Below are 17,112 nucleotides of genomic sequence, written 5' to 3'. Positions count from 1 at the left end.
AAAAAGTTCATACTAAACCAAGTGAGTTTTCTGGTACTGTATTTTATTAAAAATATAATTATAAAATATTTAAGTAGGGATTTTCTACCCGAAACCTCATTCAACTATTGTATTGAAAATATTGCAATGATCTCCGCAGGTTGGCACTATCAAAAAGTGGGGGCGAAGAAGCGATAGCTGAGTGAAGCAGTTGGCAGCTACGGACAAGTGTCAGTTCAGTTTCATCGCTGCTGTCAAATGTGGATGGTGTTTATGTTTTGTAAAACTATTTTTGTGATCGTTTTGCCTAGTTTTTGTTAATTATTATTATTTTTATAACTACGCTTTACTTCGTAGTTTTTAACGGTGCAATAAAATTGTGATATTACCATTGAATTTCTTTGAACCATGTCAGATGTCAAGAGGTGAATAATTTTGTGTTTAGTGTTACTTGTGAGTGACGGTTTTTGATATTTTTTTCGGATTGGGACCGATAGCTGAAAAGGTAAGTGTTTCCTGTTATGATTCAGAATAGGTTTACGCGCTGATAATGCAGTTTGGTTAGTTACGTGGCTGGTGAAACAATAATAATTAGCGCTGATCGAAATGTGTACGAGGCGTGTTTCAAGGCTTGCGTAATGTTAAAGAAACGCTGATTGTGATGGTGGAGGTGCGTACGAGTTAGCCACACGGTGCGGCCGGCCGCGCGTGCGTAAATCTGCAGCGGCAGCGCGCTGGAGGCCAGAGAGCGGCGAAAGTTGTTTGCTCTTGATATCGAGGAAGTAATGCCCAACAGGATATTAGGCCTAGCGTACCCGCGCACCGCGAATATACGTTTTATTCACTTGAACTCATAGCAAAACATCACACTACACAATATGTTTTTTTTTTCTAATTGTAACAGAAATATCTTGTCTTAATCTTAACCTACCTACTCCTAATGAAATAATTGAAATGATACTACACTATAATTTTCCAATAAGATCATCTAACCTTGTTTCTCATCAATATTTGGGCTGCTCTAGTTTTGGCTTTCCAAATGGTCTGACAGATAAGAATGTTTACTTTGTATGTAGTATCTAAACAATGATTGGCTACTAGCAATTATATCAAGGTTAATATATAACATTGTTCCTGTTTTACAATAATATTCATGCTGTTATAATCCTTAGACTGCATGCTCACAATCAGATAAATATGGTTACTATTAGATTTTCATTGGCTTGCATCAGTAATTTACTAGTAAATATGTTTTCTAATGAATGATGAACACAACTTATTCAGACCTCTTGATGTTCTATATATTTGTGATTGTGTGCCCCAGTAAATATATTATCATTTAAAATACAGTGTAAACATTATAGCGGCTGTCAAGGGACCGGATATTTTTGATGCTATAGAGAGATTTTGTTATATAGAGAGATATTAATAAGTAAAGCAACTATAGCCAACAATTGTCAACATTATAGGGAGTGAACTGTTATATCAAGTGATGTTATATAGAGTTTACACTGTATTTGTATTGGCTTTGGTTGTTATTTTTTTCTATTATTGTTACACCAACTTGCTTTTACCCTTGAAGGAAATGGTTCAAATATTACAGGAAAATATTTTGGTTACACATGAATACTTTAGTTCACACTCATGGAGATTACGGGGAAAAATTGTTGCAATTAAGGCTTGTGCGTAATGGTACTAATTACAACAAATTTCTTCCCGTAATTAGTACAAGTATGGTGGTATTAATATGTATACCTCATAAAGAGAATTTGTAATGTGTTTATAATGTTAAGAAGTTTACTGAGGAAAATGACAAACAGCAGTATAAAATAATACATATGTTGTAAACAGCAGTATTTTAATAACATTATTATAATTTGATTTTACCTTAAAACTATTGCTATATTATATATTTATTTTTATGGCTTATTATGAGTAGATTATATTTCTCATGAGCCATTCGGCTACTGCATTTATTTACAAAACCAAAGCTATTGGTAGATATTATTAGAATATGGAGATTAAATATTGAGAAAAACCATTTACATATGGTGTATATACATGTGACTGGATTAAATTACTCTACAAAAAAACTATCAGAATTTTGCCCTTCCCAGGGATGCGACTGCATCTTCTGACAGGATCTTCAAATCGTCTAATTAACCTGTGTATCTAGAAAGGTAACATTTCAGACTGATGTGACGATTGATGGTCTGGTCTGCCCATAGTTACAGACCGGGCGCTCCAGCCCCATTTGTACCAGTGTAATAGGAAATAAAATCAATAGATGACAAATTAACTATGTACATTATAGGGTCTCATTCTTCATCGAGATCGTTGAGAGTCTCTCACAAGCACAATGGATTCAATGCCATGCATTCACGTTATCACGTTCCCATCGCAATCAAAACATCTTGAAACGAAAAAACAAACTAACCTCTTTCACTATGCCTTGTTAACTGTACAAGTTTTTTTTGTTCTATTTAGCTGTGGAAGTTTTTTAGTTCTATTCGTTGCGAACAGGAGTGCTAAGCTTCAAACAATGAAAATATATTTTGTAGCATACAAACAGCAACACTCCTAACTGTACATCAGTAGATCTTATTACAAAAGGCATAAGGTCCACCAATGTACAGTTAACAGTGTGGGCGATGGTACCTAAGTGAGAAGTATGCATTTACTACTTTCAAACATTGAAGTATTTGTGTAGAATTTGAACATTTTTTGCGTTTAAATATCTGACGAGCGCTACTGGCTCTCCAACTACGGACTGTGAGGTTTAAACTTTTACGCGTTAATCTCATTATTACCTAATGAAAAGTAATTAAAACCAACCTAAATAGCGTATAAAATAAACTTAAAAAGTTGATTAAATTCGGCTCTCGTTTGACGTTGTTGTTACCTGCGGGAAAGACAATAATCATTGAGAAAATTACGATAAGCATGTTTAGCACCTACTAAACCAATATTAGAGAAACAAGAAATACCGGAGAACTGGGGAGAGTCCCGTATAATCCTACTATACAAAAAGGGAGATCCTTCCGATATTAATAATTATAGGCCAATTAGTCTATTACCAACTATGTACAAGTTATTCGCATTATGTGCCTAGAGAAAAGAATGGAGCAAATCATAGAGGCAAGCCAACCAGTGGAACAAGCTGGATTCCGCCCTGGATACTCAACTACCGACCACATCCATACATTAGACCAAGTAGTGGAAAAGCACCTAGAATATAATCAACCTCTCTACCTGGCATAATACATAGACTACGCGAAGGCGTTCGATTCAATTTCTCACGAGAGTATCTGGCAAGCGCTGATGCATCAAGGCGTCCCAACCAGATATATAAATATAATCAAAGATAAATACAAGAAAAGTAAAAGTAGAGTTAAGCTAGACAGGCTGGGACCAATATTAAAAATACGTAGAGGTGTGAAGCAAGGGGACCCAATGTCACCCAAAATATTTATATCTGTACTCCAAAATATTATGAAGAATTTAAATTGGAACAGGAAAGGAATACAGATTGGCACGGAGTTCCTGAGCAACCTGCGCTTCGCAGATGATATCGTACTATTCGCAACTTCATCAAAACAACTAGAAATGATGATAATAGAACTGAATAAGGCTAGTCAAGCCTTTACAACTGTTCAGTTCAACTCTGAAAACAAAAGTCGCTACAAACGGCTACCAACACCCAATAACCTTAAACGAGACGCCCATAGAGTACGTAGATAACTATTTTTACCTTGGCAAGCAAATATCTTTCAGCAAAACAAGACACGAAGAGGAAATAGACCGCAGAATCAACATTACCTGGAAGAAATATTGGAGTTTCAAAGAAATATTAAAATCAAAACTTCCACTCAAGTTAAAGAAAAAGTCATAGACTCCTGCTTGCTGCCTTGCTTATCTTATGGTGCAGAAACCTGGATATTTTCATATAAAACAAAAAACAAAATACGCTCCTGTCAGCGTGCTATGGAACGGAGCATCCTAGGAATAAAACTTAGAGACAAACAAAAAAGTGAAAGCATACGTATGAAAATTAAAATAACAGACGCAGTACAACACACACAAAGGCTAAAATGGAAATGGGCAGGACATGTTGCCAGGTCCACAGATAATAGATGGACAAAACGCGTCACTAAATGGACGGGGCCAAGTGGCAAAAGGAGACCCGGAAAACCAAAAGACCGTTGGGTTAATGACATCCAAAGCATAGCGGGGACAGACTGGATGGAGAAGGCAAAATACCGGGACGATTGGAGACAGTTGGAGGAGGCCTATACCCAAAAAAGGGGCCATGTCTTAATTAAAACTGTTTGTTTTTAACTTCAACAATGTAAAGTCATGGAAATAAAGACTATATTATTATTATTATTTGTATGTCTTTTCCATCACGGAACAATGGTGTTCCGGACCTTTGGGAGGCGTGCGCGGAGCCGAAGCCAACACGTAGAGGCCCTTTTGACACTTTAATGAAATGTAAGGGGTACACCGAGCGGATGCTGCCCTTACCCGTGTCATAGGACGCACGCAGAGGCAGCACCCGCCAGGGTGTAAGGGCTATTGAGAGTTGATGGAATCTAAAATGAACTAGGTTATTGGGTGAAAGCGATGGACTAAGTACTGAGCTATGGGGTAAAAACCGGACGCCTGCCTAATAAAACGGTATGCAATTTTATTTCCGGCAGACGGTGACTCGCCCTCACAAGATGGGCCCCCACAAAAAGCGACATCTAGGATGGCTCAAGGGCAACACCGGTGCGAGCGGCCCAGGGGTGTCGAGAGGTGTGCGCCGCTTTCTACCCAGTGGCTGTTAACAGCCACTGTGCCAACTCGCGTCTTATGCATATTTCACTTCCACCCCTGGAGCTTATAGCTCTAACGACTCGTTATTATTATTAAACCAATTATTGTAATAATAACGCTTATCGTTAAAGGGTAGGTATAAAAAACTTACTAGTTTAGTTACCATTACATTTTTTACTTCACCTAAATATGGAAATTTATGTATTTACCTTGCCTACTTTATCATTATAGATGACTAGACGTAATAAAGGCTGTGATTATAAGATAAAGATACTAGTTATGTTGTAATTGAAGATACCTAGGCAGTAGTGGTTAGACTGATGCGATTTTAGATAGATAATTGCTGACTAAGTAGGAGCAATGAATTCGATTGACGAACCAAATGCTGCAGTGTATTGCAAATCGCACGCAATTATCAGAGAGATACCTGCGACCGCGTTAAATTTTGCGCACGAATGAGTACTCTTCCCCATTTTAACCGAAATTAACTACAAAGAGACGGATAGTTTCTCTCTCCGTGACACGTGTGTCACGTCACTACGTCACTTTTGATAGTATGCCTGTTTGGATGTATCGGCTGATAAGGTGAGAAGGTTACTTTTTCTCCGAATTTGATTTTCGTCAGGAACAGTCCCCTGGAACTCAAGGTAAATACACCATACTCAATGAACGACTCTGTTTTGCGCAGTTTTGACGTAGGCTCCAGGGTATTGTTTGACGTAATCTGTCTGTGTAGCCTGTAGGCAAACGTAGATGAGTGTTGATAAGGGCAAACATAGGTGGGCGTCCTGAATGTTTACATTAACCTACATCGAACCTACGAATGACGTCAACTTTCCTATCCCTTAATCGGATATATTGTACGGTATTTGCCAGAATTCTCGAGGGCTTGAGAAGTGATCAACTTGACATTCTCCGATTTATTTTTGGACGGTGAAGGGCCAGCTTATGCTAACAAAAAAATTAGAACTTTATTAATGAAAGATAATTTTAATTTTAATTGATTTTGTCGTAGGCGTAAAGATCTTACTTAAACAATTAATTTGATGAACCGTAGATAAGTATTATTTTTAGCCCGGTTTATTAAAACGAGATTAAATAGGTACATTAAGACTACTTACTTACGTTAGCTTTTTTTAGGGTTCCTTACCCAAAGGGTAAAAACGGGACCCTATTACTGAGACTCCGCTGTCCGTCTGTCCGTCCGTCTGTCACCAGGCTGTAACTCATGAACCGTGATAGCTAGGCAGTTGAAAATTTCACAAATAATGTATTTTTGTTGCCGCTATAACAACAATTACTAAAAACAAAATAAAATAAATATTTAAGTGGGGCTCCCATACAACAAACGTCATTTTATTGCCGTTTTTTGCGTAATGGTACGGAACCCTACGTGCGCGAGTCCCACTCGCACTTGGCCAGTTTTTATTCTAAGATTTTTAATCCCTATTTTATAAAGTGTCAAGTTACGATAGTGTACAATTGACATTTAAACGATAACAAACACTGCGCATCATTTATTTAGGCTTCAGAAAGTGTCCTGCTTTCCTATAATTACATTGTTTTCTTGACCTTTTCCTAAAACAAAGTTGCCGAAAAGGTCGTTACGTCCGCCCGCAACCCAATGATTCGACGAAAAATGCGTTATGTGGGACAAATTTCGTAAAGAACCTCGAACTTTCCGAGCCAATGCACTTGTATAGCTGAAGTTTTCCGATGGCTGGATGTGAGTTCCAACTGCTTGCGTAATCCCGTTTGAGTCCAGTTCTCGGTCCATCCAGCGTATCATGACCTCGAAATGATTAACAATAATGTGTAATCGGAGAGCGTAGTTTCACTGGTTTGCCTGAGAGTTCTACTCGCTCGCGTTCATTAAATAATTGGAATATTTTTCTTGACAGAACGACACACGCCGGCGACGCGGCGGCTGCGACGAATGTCTATCGCTCTTCGACTTGCTAAATGAGGGAGACAAACAGATTTTAGCGTCAACACTTTATAGGGACATTCTAACTTTTTTAACAAAGTAGAAGTATAAAGTGTTTCCTTGTTCTAAAAGTGTGAGCAAAAGCGTCCCCATTGTCGCTGGCTGGCTCACTTTAATTAAACGTACTCGTATACCGTTTCTATGCTAGTAAAAGCGGGTAGCAACCTGATTTACGCTGATTTTACATTTATTTTGTAGTTAAGGTTAAACAATTGGAACTAATTTAAAACCAATTTACATTAACAAACAGAAAGAGATTCCTTGCGATTTTATTTAACTGTTCTTAATGGTTTTACGGTGGTCTATTAGAGTTCCAATTAGTTGACTGTACGTCCAATAGCAATCAATTTAGAATAGTATATTTAACAATAAACCGCGCGATCGCACGCCGCAGTCCCACCTATAAACCATTCAGTCGTGAGGCTATTACATAAGCAAGCGGTCCCATTACCTGTCCAATTAAAGAACTGCTGTTTTATAGAAAACCATTCGCCAGTAAATTGTTCCATGTTTTTAAACTCGTATCTTATTCTAAAGTCTAATTGCGAAAGAAGGTCTTCTTTACGTGAAATAAAGTTGTTATTCCACAAAGGCTTAAAGGTAATGTGGTTTGGAAAGTTGTTGTTTTTAAATTGTATCGAAATAACCGGGATGTTGTTAACTCGAGTTGTGAAATGCGTTTCTCTTGTTTTACAATCTTGAGGCATTCGTTAAGATCGCTTTTCGCATACCTATTCGCTGTCTTGTAGAACTAATTTTAACATTTTCTATTCGTTTCAGCATATAATGTGTAGAACATTATACCTATCCTAAACGTATAAATTGTAATGACATCTAAAAAACGTTCGGTCGTTCGTTCGTCATCACATAAATTTACAAAAAAAAAAGAATCGACTCGTAATACTCGTATAACTGACGGCTCGATTCGAACTTTAAGATACGTCAATCAATAGATCTAGAAACGATATGGATTAGATATGTCAGTGTGAAGTGTGACGTTTCTTCAAACAAAAACTTCATTTTTTACACTGACACATCTTCAAACAAAAATGTCACTTTTGACACTGATATCGTTTCTAGATCTATTAATTGACGTATCTGAAAGTTCGAATCGGGCAGTAAATCTTTACCAGAGATATATACTTGGTCAAGCAGATCTTGTCAGTAGAAAAAGGCGGCAAATTTGAAAAATGTAGGCGCGAAGGGATATTGTCCCATAGAAAATTTGAATTTCGCGCCTTTTTTTACTGACAAGATTTGCTTGACCAGCTATATATAACTCCGTATAAGATAAATAAAGTCTAAGAAAAAAACGTGCCTCGGAAATCAAGAAAAAGTCATTCTCGATAATAGATGGCGCCATTACCTTTGGCCTATTCTCGGCTAGATGGCGTTGACACCGTTTGATATTTAACAATTTTAACACATATCAGTGAAGAACATGGGTCAGTATGGAACAATAAAAATTAAAAATCATTTATCCGTAAACATATTTTGATTAATTTATACATTTTCAATTTTATTTTAAGTTTTAATCGTGTGTCGATAGATGGCAGTAAATGTACCGTGACTACAAAATTGACTTTGGCAATAGCCCTCTATACTATCTATTCTCTTTGTCTTTACTAAGTAAGTACAATATTTTGTAGACAGAGACTCACACCACAAAAGGTGAAGTGCTGAAAGCACTATTGTACGGCAATGGCACCAATTTTCCGTGAAAGTCTAGTGAAAGCTCGTCCAAAAATGAAGGCATTGTACTACAGAGTTAAATGATCTGCATTAGACTCGTACAGTTAGGAATGTTAGGTTTGAAGTTCTTCTCTCTTTTGACTGTGTCTGAGCGACGTTCGTATACAATTACTAGAGTTCTAGCCCTTTGACCGTCGTCTTAGCAATATATTTTATATGCCGTTCTTCTCGACATGGCCTCAGATGAATATTTTGGTTGATCCGCTTGAGAACAACTAAATCACGACTCGATATGAGTTTGAAGACTTTGAAACTTGCAGTACCGCAGCTGCAAGTTAGGACCACTCACACAAAGGCATGTAATTTTCTCCCAATCCTTCATGCTTCAACTTAAATTTCGGTAACATGTAGCAAATTCTTCCGGTAACAACGGTAACTTTAAATGTTAAAATAGATCTATTTGTTACATCTTTATCAATGTGATTATTATTTTTATTTCTGCGAGAACCAATCTTCAGCTCATCGGATTTATTTGATACGTGTTTACTTACATTCCACACTTGTTTGTAAATTGTCTGTGTTATCGAAATAATATATCCCGCAATTAGCAACCACGTAATGATAATGTAACAGGATATTAACCAACTGAAAAATGTTTATTCGGATTATTTCCAGTGGTGATTGAGAAAAAAATCCTAGCTGATACCAGCCAGTGATGAATGAATGTGGGTGTGGGATTCAGCAGCATAGATAAGTTAGTTCAGTTACTGGTACTAAGCCGGAAGCGAGGTGTTCAAAATGATCTAATCACACCTTTATTTATTAAGAGTGTAAGAGCATATGCAGATTGTCTTGATCGCCTGATCTCCTTAGCAACTTATAATATAAAGCTTATAATGCTTATTTTATATTTATAAAATATTAATGTTATTACAGTCCATATTTTTGATAATTTATTAGCTTTAAATGCCATCGTTAAAATATTATCGTTCTTGGAATTCTGAAAATGAGACCTGATTAAATTATAAACACCCTTTGGCATTTCAAACGCCTACATTTCTTCACAGATTCACACTGAGAGAAAAATCACCACCAGGAATTAATAAACAGTTCTGTACTGGGGGAAAAAATGAAGTTTTAGTAGTAATCATGGAAGTTTCACTATTTCTGTAAAATTTATTTATTTCTACAAACAGCTCAGTAATACTAAATCTAATTTCAGCAAACAGACTTTAGTAAATGGAGCATTAAACAAAGTTCAGTATTTGTTACAATCCATTTTTATTACTACTAAAATTCTCCGATTTTTACTAGTAAAGTTTGTGATTTTTGGAAAAAAGCATCTGTGATTTCTAGTTATGATTTTAGTAAATGTCTCACTTACATAGTTTTGTAATATCTAAAAAACGAGTTCGCGGGAATAACATTACCCCATTTAAAATAACAATTCAGTTGTTACTATAGCGACATTACAAAGTTTACTGGTATTTAGTAGATAGACTTGTTGTGTTTATGTTCATTGTTGTACCAATCACTAAACGAGTTTTGTAATACCAACACAGCTACTTGCTACGTTCATTTGGTTAGAGTTAGTATTGTGTCGGATGTCGGGCGGGCGTGTCTCGTGTCTTCTTTGTTTAAAACATACTTAAGTTAAATAATAAATTTAGGATATATTGTGGGCCATGGACATATTAACCCGCGACCTACTGTGTAGTTGGGGTCTACAGGAATATATTGTTCTGCAACTTCGAGCTAGCTGTTGTTATTCTAGTGATAATGACATCAAAGGTAAATCTAAACTGTTTGCAATTCCAACCTCCCTAGCACAGGTGCGCCGCGAGAGCATGTTGCGCGCGTAATAACTACTAGTCTCTTTCTGACTGTATGAATAAGAAAGGAATGGGTAGAATATCTCGACAGGCTTTTATAGTGCCTCTTTAGTACAGAGATATACTACCAAATGCTTTTTTATTCATACAGACAGAAATAGAGACGGGTAGCTACCACGCGCGCGACATGCTCTCGCGGCGCCCGTTTGCTAGGGGCGGAGGAATTGCAAACAGTTTAGTTTTTGCCTGTGACGTCATTATCTCTAGAATAACAACAGCTAGCTTGGAATCGCAGTACAGTTTAGTAAAACCTATGACGTCATCGTCTCCGATATTGCTAAAGCACGCTTAGAATTACAAAACGGTTAGTTTTCACCCATGACGTCATCACCTCCGATATTGCTAAAGCACCTCTCGGAATAACAAAACCAAATTTCTGAAATTACTCTAGCATACTTCAAATTACAAATATAGAAGTTGTATTTCCTACTAAATGGAAATTGCAAAAGTCAATTTGTTCCTATTAGTTGACTCTCCTTGTCCCCGGATTAAGTTTTATTTTTGTAATTCTAAGTGTGTTTTTGTTAGTTTTTTCTCTCAGTGCAGATCCTGTTGGTTCGGCGACGCCTATTATTTTATTTAGGTATACAATTGATGCCATAATGTTATTTCATCAGTTTTTTCAATCTGGCAAATACATTATATACGACGAGCGAAAAGATAGAGTTCTATGGACGCACCATCACTGAATACAATGCAATTGTAGTATTACAAACTTGACGGATGTAACAAGTTTATGATTTACGATTCCTGATTAATTGTCATAAATAAACTTCTTTTAAACTTATTTAGGTATTTAAACTTTATTGCACAAAATGTAAATAAAATGTACAAATGGCGGACTTAATGCCTAAAGAACGTAACACTCGCACAGCACGTTTTTATAACGTTTCCCTAACCTAGTTTTGTTACGGTCTGTAAAATGTACGTACCGTAATACAAGATAAATTTATTAGAGCATAATATATCGATGACATTTGAGTATTAAATCTCGTTGCCTTCATGGTTAGATAATTATGTAATAATCTAACTAGTCTATTATATTGCATCATAGACAAGTAAATAGCAACAACTCTCAATCCACATACGCGTTTCTCGTTATTTCTATGAATTGCGCTAACGCAGCAAATGTCGAGTTCACCGACCTATATATAATAAGTCAAAGCGCCTTACGAAATATATGACACCTCACAATATTAATCGTCAATACGTCAATAGTCAGTACGACAGCAATGAAAAACGATACTTTTACTGAAGGCATCCTAGTCTAGGAATCCTCCAGACATAGCATAGTAGCGATACCGCCTCTGCCACAAATATACGGTAGTTTTACCTCATTTTCGATCAAGTGTCTTTGTGTGACGCTCAAGTGTCTTTGAACGGACCAATCACGGCACGGGACTCGCTCATCTCGTCCCCCGCACCCCTGTATTTTTGGCAGCATCGGTTTCATGAAATAATTGCTCTAAGCTCCGTCTAGAGGATTCCTAGTCTATGTCTGAAGGCTACCAGTCTGTTATTCTATTGTCTCTGGTTGCATTTAAAAGGCGGATGTGTAAGCTCGGTTAAGCGAGCTGTGAACGGTTAACCTTGACGAGCGAACCTTCAAACTTAAGGTTTAAATTCTTAAGGTTGATAGTCAGGTCAGTTAAGTGTAATGCAACCCGTTTTAATTTTTTTAGGGTTCCGTACCCAAGGGGTAAAAACGGGACCCTATTACTAAGACTCCGCTGTCCGTCTGTCTGTCACCAGGCTGTATCTCATGAACCGTGATAGCTAGTCAGTTGAAATTTTGACTGATTATGTATTTCGTTTGCCGCTATGACAACAAATACTAAAAAGTACGGAACCCTCGGTGGCGAGTCCAACTCGCACTTGTCTGGTTTTATTTCTTTGGTGCATTTTGGTCATATTATACTCGGATGGAAAAAATGTTGTGTCGATGTCAATAAAAATTATCAAACTGCACTCGGGACTTAATCGCCAAGAAAAATTGCTTGAATGAGTCCAGGCCCCAATTTCACCACGGCTACAATTGTCAGTGACATATGTCGAGCGACAATTGTCCAGCGACAGGTGACATATTACAATTTTCTAAAATATTTTCTATAGAAATACTTACAAACATGACAGGCATTTTGCTACAATTGTATGTATTACAATTATGTTGTGAAACAAGAATAATTTTTTCTCGTTGACATATTTGTAGAATTGTCGGTGAATCTTGACAGGAAATGAGTTATATGTCGGAATTTCGTGACAATTGTTGTGTTTCTTGTGACAATTGTCAATATTGTCATAAATCAAGAGAAATATCTTATCTGTTTTTTTCCGATATAATAAAGTTTTTTTAACAATACAATGATGGTGGCAAACAGGAATACGGCCCGCCCGATGGTAAACGGTAACCGTAGCCCATGGATGCATGTGACGTCAGCAATAGTGATGTTTTACAATTGTCGCACCTGTCACCGTGGTGAAATTGGGGCCAGCAAGTATAGAAGAAATGTCGGTATACGGGAGAAATATCAGTGTACCGAAAACATCCTGAATATTATCTATCAGCATATCCCTGTCCCTTTGCAGGTTTTTTAATTAATCAGTAATTTTATCCAGATGTAATTCCCATAAATCCGTTAAATTTAGTATACTTCATAAATTAAAACAAATATTGATTGTAATGTTATTAATAAAATCCTTTAAATTTTTCTTTTCCATAAAAAATATTTATGTTATATTTTGTCCCCCATATTCTATGTCTCCTACCCTGGCCATTATGTAACTGTAAAAATATTGGGTTTATAATTTTAATTATTGCCATTTTAATCCCAATAGCAATGCATTTCATTCAATACTAACGACCAACTCTGCGACAGTCATCTTTTGGTTCCGATTGTCAGTCATTTTGATCATTGACCTCTTTACTTGACAATGTTGTTTTATGAAAGTGGTATCTCCCCTGGTCAGTTTTATTTCAAAATTATTGATATAAATACTTAATTGTATTTGTATATTTACTATAGTTTATGCATAGATTATATAAATACTTTATTTTAATTATTTACAATAAATATTTTCACAATTATATCTGATTTTGACATGAAAAAGTCACTCCCCTGGTGTCTTTCCCCTGGCGCATAATTTTCCAAAATGTACAGTGGAGGTATGAATTCTTGTTTAAATGAATCATTACACTTTAATTTGCTCGAATTTGTAAGACGGCTGGTCAAAATTTCGATTCTGTTTATGTTTTTAAAGAGATCAGGGGAGAGACCCTTCTCTCTTTATTACATAGAAAAAGTACGGTCTCTCCCCTGGTGCCTTCTAAAATGGTAAATAATTAAAAAAATGACTGATTAGCTTACAAATATACATAAAAGAGTTGTTTCAATAAAAATATTGTATAATTAGATCAAAATTTTAACATTTATGTTGTGCCACTTTTTCATATAAACGATTACCTCTTAACTTAGAATGACCCTTTTATTCCTAATAAATGGTCGCCTTACTTCCTTTATTAGTTTATTACGAATATCTGGGTGACCGAGCTTTGCTCGGAAAACATATAAAAACTCAAAAATGCGCGTTTTCCCAGAGGTAGATCGATTTTTCGCCCCTGAAAACCCCCATATAGCAAATTTCATCGTAATCGTTAGAGCCGTTTCCGAGATCCCCGAAATATATATCTAAAATATGTATAAATAAACAAGAATTGCTCGTTTAAATGTATTAGATAGATAGATAGATACGAGGGTACCTCAAAAAGTCTTTAGAATTGATATCAGCTAAACACATAATGATACGTTTTGATTATCGATAAACAATGACAGTAGGATAGGTGATGTCTTAATATCAGTAAATTCAGGCAAGTTTTTGTGATCATTCAGGAACGATTTCCTCAAAATTTTTGGTGAAGAAGTCATAAAAATTGGTACTTAAATTAAAACTTGGGTTTTTAAGAATGAATTAGTATTTAATAATATGCTTGTAAATTTTAAATTTCAGGCTAGGATGTCCTTTCAATGTTAAAGGTAGTAATATTAGGTTTTCACACATTTATTTGCTAAATTCAGAAAAAAATATGGAAACATACCACAAAAATAAATATGAAAATACAAAATAAGGCCTATCAAACATTGTTCAATAAAAATCAGAAGAATCTTTTTAAGAAAAACGCAATTAAATTAAATACCTAATTTTAAGATGATTTTGGGCCTCAGACCATGCAGTTTCCCAAGAATGCTGCGCAGAATCTTGTGCTTGAATTAAAGAGTTGCGTATTGCGTAATCAAGAGTATGTCTTTTGCGATTACTTCACATTCTTTGATTCTTAAAAATCTCCTATAAATTGGCTGTACTAGCGATAAACTAAAAAAAAAGGAAAATTAGTACCTAAAATTGTGATTCTTTTTTTTTATGGACGAAGATGCCAGATTTTTTAATACTGAATATGCAGATAAACTAATAAAGCCTAAAGTTAAGTTGCCTAAAAGTAAAAAATAACAGGATACCTGTAATTCCATGATATCATAGCGTTTCTAATTTCTTTTTTATTCCCCCTCGTAGATAGATTAGCCTCTAGTCTGTGTACCATAAGGTCGATAAGGATTCTGACCAAATTTTTTGTTATATTTTTGCATTTTTTTCGAGATAATTTTTTTCTGGTCTATCGAGATTTGAACTCACAATTTCTGAGCACCACACGCATATGAAAGGTTAAATATAGACAGCTAACATTTCAGACATGTTTGGCATGGCAGACAATGTTGAGTAACACGGTACCAAACACTTGATGCGATGACACAAAATATCCCGTATAGCGAAAACAACTTACCTAATGACACATCGGTTCTTGCTCTGTCATTGTTGAGAGACAACCTTATTCTTAAAAGGGTGTACTTAAAACAGACAATTTCATAGCAATTACCGTTGCACATATCATTGCCCTGTCATTGTCATGCTTTACACATCAACTATTAACCCTTTACCGCATACGAAGCCATATATGATATTCAACTCTATTGACAGCTAATAAAGTTCAAATTTCAACAAATATTTTTTATTACGTGCAGTAAGAGCTACGTCGATCGATTCAGTTCAGCATTATTCCAAAACTCATTCATGTGGGTAATTTGACTCCGATACAGTAGAGTAGAATTTCATTAGGGGTATGTGAATAAATTAATACTGTCAAAATAAACATGAATAATGTCTTGCGATCAGGCGATAGGGCGCAGATTACTTATTAGACGGAGCACATGTGACAACTCGCGTTTACTACGCACTACAGTACTCGTACTTATTGAAACCTTGATAGCGTCGCACCAGCGTGTAAATAGAACTGTACCGTAAAATCTCCCAACTATCGTCCAAAGCTCCCGACTATGATCCAAAATTAACTGTATTTTTTTGTTCTTTTACTGTGTGTCTTTTACTTTACTGTATTTTTTGTAGTTCTAAGGCAAGGTACCTATGTTTTAAATGGAAGAAAAAACTCGGAGTAAACCAAAAGGAACATTGGTATTGATACTCAATTTCCTTTTGATTTTGTGGACCATAGTTGCACTTATTGGACTATGGTTGGGATAGGAGGTTTTACGGTACTAATTTGCTTAGTTTAAACGTAAATCCGGACAAAGCTCCGGCTTGCCTAAATGAGTATGTGTGTGCCCAGTGTTTTTCTACCTTTTTCATGACTCGACCCCCTTCGTATGTACAAAATGTTTCGCTTAAGTATTGCTTTATGGGTGGTAAAGGCTTCGCGACCCCCTAGGGGGTCGTGACTCACAGATTAATAAAAAACACTATTTTAGACAATTGCATGAACACGAGAAATGCGATTTACTAAAAATTAACTTAGTCGTCATCATAAAAAAAAAATTAACATTCAACAACGATGCCGCAACGATACTTTATCGACTAGCCTAGCCTGGGCGAGTGCTTGGCAGTAACAAAATAATTATGGTAACCACGCTGAGGCCGCTGAGCCTTCTTATTTAATTTACTCTATAATGCGCAGTCTATGGGCGGTAGTCTGTGTCACAAAATTACATTACTCGTGATTTGTATAGCCAGGAATTAAAAGACTACTTTTCACGCGTTTGAATAGGAACTGTATTACATTTCTTTGTCCCGAGAATTGGGTTTCGTGCTTCTGTTGTTTTGGAGCGTTAATTACATACATGGCGCGTTCCTTGAATTGAGTTATTAAAGTAACGCATTTGATTTAGGCACGCTATGTAGAAAAATTTTAAGTATTATATTACAAGAGTAAATCATCAGTCGAAAAAAGTCAAGGTTCTATAAAAATTGACTATTGAATCTTTATATTGACGTTTATATTTATATATATGCTATCCATATTCCGGCCCCTATCCATAAAATAATGCGATAACATTTTCTTAAATTTACTTACTGATTAAAAAAAAAAGTTTTTAGACTTTAGTCTAATCAGTAATCCGTATCCGTACCTATAGCATATATTCAGGAGCAATGAATATACAATACTCGTGCTATTAAATTGCTATACATTGTTGCATATTGTTATGATTTTATGAATCTATTTTAATTTAACTTCAATCATATTAAGATTGATTAGAGACCAATACTTTGTTACGTCAGTCATATTTGGATCCCACATCCATTTTGCAATAAAATGTCAACTTTAAGCGTGAATTTTTTGAGTTGATATCTTATTGAAAAATTAATGTGGGTTGACACATTATTGCTTAACAGCATCCATTT

At 35.9% G+C, this 17,112-nt stretch overlaps 1 protein-coding gene across 2 annotated transcripts in view; it reads left to right on the top strand.

The window, feature by feature from the left end:
- The first annotated feature begins 176 nt into the window (after nt 1-176).
- LOC134798682 (furin-like protease 2) overlaps nt 177-17,112 on the top strand; it is a 371,313-nt gene continuing 354,377 nt past the window's right edge. For both annotated transcript variants that reach the window (XM_063771053.1, XM_063771052.1), the window contains exon 1: nt 177-484. The gene's annotated coding sequence lies outside the window, so the exon portion shown is untranslated. The remainder of the gene's footprint in view (nt 485-17,112) is intronic.

The sequence above is a fragment of the Cydia splendana genome, chromosome 17 (genome assembly GCF_910591565.1).
Source record: "Cydia splendana chromosome 17, ilCydSple1.2, whole genome shotgun sequence".
NCBI classification, from domain to species: domain Eukaryota; kingdom Metazoa; phylum Arthropoda; class Insecta; order Lepidoptera; family Tortricidae; genus Cydia; species Cydia splendana.
Note: the sequence above shows the minus strand (reverse complement) of the source record. Positions and strands in the feature narration are given on the sequence as shown.